We start from the raw sequence: 4,684 nt of genomic DNA on the forward strand, positions 1-4,684 counted from the left end.
CCAGGTTGGAAGTGACAACTGTCAAGATTTCTGAGTTCAGCTGGAACACTGCTCCAGTGCAGAGAAACACAGAAAGTAAAGGGAAAAAACACACCTCGAAGTTTACTGTTAATTACTGAAAATGAGAATAAGGTGATGCTGATACTCTAATAATTTCAAACAATTTTAGAAACAACTTTCATCTTCAGCTACAGCACTTAAAAGTTTCTTCGAAGCACTGCATATTTTATCGGGTTTCTTAATCAGCTTCTAACGGTTATTTGGGGTATGTAGAGGACTGGAAATATAAATGTGGGAAAAAGAAAAATCCACGGACCCTTTTGCGTGTCTGTCTTCTCTAGAACCAAGCCTGGTTCAGGATAAGAGGACAAGACAGGACAAGAGGAAATGGGCACAAACTTGCACATAAGAAGTTCTAAACATGAGGAGGAACTTCTTTCCTGTGAGGGTGGCAGAGCCCTGGAAGAGGCTGCCCAGAGAGGTGGTGGAGTCTCCTTCTCTGGAGACATTCAAACCCACCTGGACACGTTCCTGTGGGACCTGCTCTGGGTGGACCTGCTGTGGCAGGGGGTTGGAGGAGATGATCTCCAGAGGTCCCTTCCAACCCCATGTCATTCTGTGATTCTGTGGTACAGAATTGGTCCTCAGCTGTGTGCTTCCTACCTGGCCCTTACAGTGCTTCAACTTTGTCAAGACAATTATTTGCAGAGCCATGCTGAAAATCACAGCATTGAAATTATTGAAGCTTACACAGCAAAAACCAAACTAATAAAACAAACAAAAAAACCCCAAATAAACAAAAATTGAACCCATTAGAGGAAATTTTGTAGAATGCAGCCAACCATCTCCACTCCCCTCTCAGTAAAAGCACCAAAAAATATTGTTTTATCTGCACCGTTTAGCACCCAGATGTGCAAAATAAAAAAGGGGAGAAAGGCTTCATGTGGAGAAGGACTGAAGGGCCAAGAGGAAGTGGGCAGAAATTCCTCCAACCAGCCTGGCTGCTGGAGAAAACTGCCTTTTTATGGCAGTGTTGCTAATGCCAGCGTAAATCACCAGTTTAAACCACTACAGCAATCCTGATCTGCAAGAATTTTGTGACACTGGAGATAATACTAGAAGTTTTCTTTAAGGAAAGACATCAAAAGCTTTCAAAAGCTTAGCTAAGAGTATCCGTGCCAAAATAATGATATTGTTAAAAACTGTCATCTATTTAACCCATTTAAAAGTTTAAATCTTGGTTTCTTATTTCTTCACCTCCCGTTGGTAGTTAACAGGCCACAAATATAATACTTGCTTCTTGCTCTTTTAGAATGATTCTTATCTCAAGTGAAATAGTACAAATTACTATTAGAATTGTCATCTAGGTCCTACTGATGGCAAATAAAGCAGCAGCATTAATATGCAGTCAAAAAAAAGGCAAACCACTCCTATTAAGGCTTAATAATTTCTTCCCATTTTTCTCCCCTCCGTCTCTACCCACTTCAGTCCAGTTTTTACTTTCCCTTTTTTTCAACTTATCACAGAATGATAACGGGGTTGGAAGGGACCTCTGGAGATCATCTCCTCCAACCCCCTGCCAGAGCAGGTCCACCCAGAGCAGGTCCCACAGGAACGTGTCCAGGGGGGTTTGAATGTCTCCAGAGAAGGAGACTCCACCACCTCTCTGGGCAGCCTCTGCCAGGGCTCTGCCACCCTCACAGCAAAGAAGTTCCTCCTCATGTTGAGACGGAACTTCTTATGTTTGTGCCCGTTGCCTCTTGTCCTGTCCCTGGGCACCACTGAAAAAAGACTGGCCCCATCCTCCTGACACCCACCCTTCGAGTATTTATAGGTGTTGATCAGATCCCCCCTCAGCCTTCTCTTCTCCAGACTAAAAAGACCCAAGTCCCTCAGCCTTTCCTCAGCAGAGAGATGCTCCAGGCCCCTCACAGTCTTTGTAGCCTCTGCTGTCCCCTCTCCAGCAGTTCCCTGTCCTTCTGGAACTGGGGAGCCCAGAACTGGTCCCAGTGCTTCAGATGGAGCTTCCCCAGGGCAGAGCAGAGGGGCAGGATGACCTCCCTCCACCTGCTGGTCACGCTTCCTGATACACCCAATTAAATCTCCAACTAAATCCTGAACTACCTAGATCTTCATTCCTACAAAGTCCCACCAAAGCCAGTGAAGCAGAGACCAAAAGCCATTGAGTTATTTACAAGATGAGAACTTGGTACCGATGGCAAGGACTGCACCTTCAGGTCTGGAAAGCTCCGCAGCAGCTCCCAATCTCCGCAGATGCCAAGATTCACATATTCATGCCTCAAAAATTTAATACATTCTTTTCTATACCCATATGAGATTATTTTACATTGCGTGGTTAAGCTGAAGGAAAGAAACAGGGAAAAATAATAAGATTGAAAAAGCAAAAAAAGGGCCTTTGTCCTGAAATGGTTTTTTCTTTGCTTTCTTTGGAAGAGTCATCTAAAAAACCGCTACTGTTGCAGAATGCTCTTTCGTGACATTTAGCCTTAATCTTCTCTTTCTTCATTTCACCGCTTTATTTCTAGCAATAAGCCCCTACACTCGCCCGAATATTTCCTTTTTATCTCTAGTTGTTTACAATTTCAGATATACGTGGGCTGTTAAGTCCTGTCTTGCCTGTTCTCTTAAGTCTTTCCGTAACTACTTCCTTAAGAGACCAGACAAAGGCACGTTCAGGTGTCTCCCAGAAATAAGGCAAACCAGGATTTTAGCCCAGAAGTAGTATCAGTAAATCATCCAGCTGCAATCCCTCGGAGTGAGTGTCCACAAAGAAATGGCTGTAAGTCATGCAACCGGTTACATTCTTTTCAGGGGATTGCACTGGGGTCCTAAAATTTGTGTCTAGCTCTTACATGCCATGATGCATGAAGCTTTGGTGCTAAAATTCTAAGAAACCGGGTTATTTCCTGAAATCCTCTGATTTTGGTAACCCATGGTCAGCAAATAAATTCAAGTATGAAAATATATACGAATGTCCAAACCAAAATGCCCTATTCACAGAAATTCTAAACAATTTTTGCTGTGTGAAGTAAATATACAATGATAGGGCTTGATATGAAATCAACCTCGATAACTAGATGATCTTTAAAGTCCCTTCCAACCCAAACCATTCGCAGATTCTATGAAATATCTCTATGTTCATAGACAATCCTGGCCATTTCAAAACAGTGTTAGGGCAATAAACCCAACATTTTGGAACAAGAAACAATAATAAGCACAGAATAAAGGTAACTTGATTATCTATCAGAAACTGATATCAGATTTCTGCATTTTCATGTTCAACTGCTCTGTTCCTTCCCAACCCTTCACCCTTCCCTTAGCACTAAGACAACCAGGAGCTGACCCTTAAAATTGTCCATTTTCTTGCCATACTAATTGTAACTTGGATTAACTTCTTGATGTAATTCATCACACGATCACTTGTGCTGGCAAAAGGCAGGCACCAATAACACACTACTAGAAATGAGCTGCTTTTTGGCAGTTTATCACATGGAGAGCACACAAAGGTACCCCTGGGGAGATAAAGCCACGTGGGGCACTGCAGAACAGAGGTGGAGGCCTGTAAATACTGGGGTCATCACGGTCACGAGCCAGAGTCAACCACAGCAAACGTATGTTGACCTACAGCAGAGTATATTTGGCCAATAACCTCCTGTTTCATTTATTCCACAGAAAACCCATACTTCCTATAGGTTAGAATCACAGAAACAGGCTGTTCGATATGGACCTCTGGAGGTGTCCAGTCCAACCTATGGCTGAAAGGAGGTCCAACCAGACCACCATGCTCACAGCCACTGACGCATCAAGTTTCACATGCCTTTGAAAACAGATTTTTCCAACCTCTCCAGTGGCTGACCACTTTTATAGTGACTTTATCTCCCTTACATCTAACTGGAATCTCCTTTTTTCCAACTCGTGTCCATTGTCTCACTCCGTGCACAGAATCAGAATCACAGAATCATCATGGTTGGAAGGGACCTTTGAGATCATCGAGTCCAACCCCACAGAAAAAAAAAACCAAACCAAAAAACCAACACAAAACACCAAAACAAAAAAACCAACACCCCATCACCACAACATTTCATGAGATATACTCAACATTTAGAGATATACTCAACAATGTACAGGCAATCACCACACCCAACACGTGAAGTGCCGCATCCACATGTTTCTTAAATACCTCCAGGGATGGTGACTCCACCACCTCCCTGGGCAGCTGTTCCAGTGCCTGACCACCCTCTCAGTAAAGTAATTCTTCCTCATATCTAATCTAAACTTCCAGGTCCAGTCTACCTCTGCCTTCTCCATACCCTCCAACCAGGTGGAAATTCCCTTTTATAATTTCCCCCTCCTTGGGTGACAACCCATTCTGTACTTTGAATACCAGTAAACCCACAAGTCTATCTCCTGCTCATCTTACGGAGAGAAAGTGGGTCCCAGTTACTGTAGAAATGAAGCATAAACACACAGAAAGACTGTATAAGAGGTGAACAGAGAAAGTTTAATAAATCTCCTTAAATCCAACAGCTCCATTTAGTTATTTCAACTGCTCCTTCCACTATTCAGTGCAACTACACCTTAGCACGCAAATAATTTCCAGTTGCTACTGCCAGCTCAGCAGGGGAAGATTTAAACCTGGATTTTGTTGTACCATAACTTTTCA

The sequence above is a fragment of the Calidris pugnax genome, unplaced genomic scaffold (genome assembly GCF_001431845.1).
Source record: "Calidris pugnax isolate Ruff unplaced genomic scaffold, ASM143184v1 scaffold60, whole genome shotgun sequence".
NCBI lineage: Eukaryota > Metazoa > Chordata > Aves > Charadriiformes > Scolopacidae > Calidris > Calidris pugnax.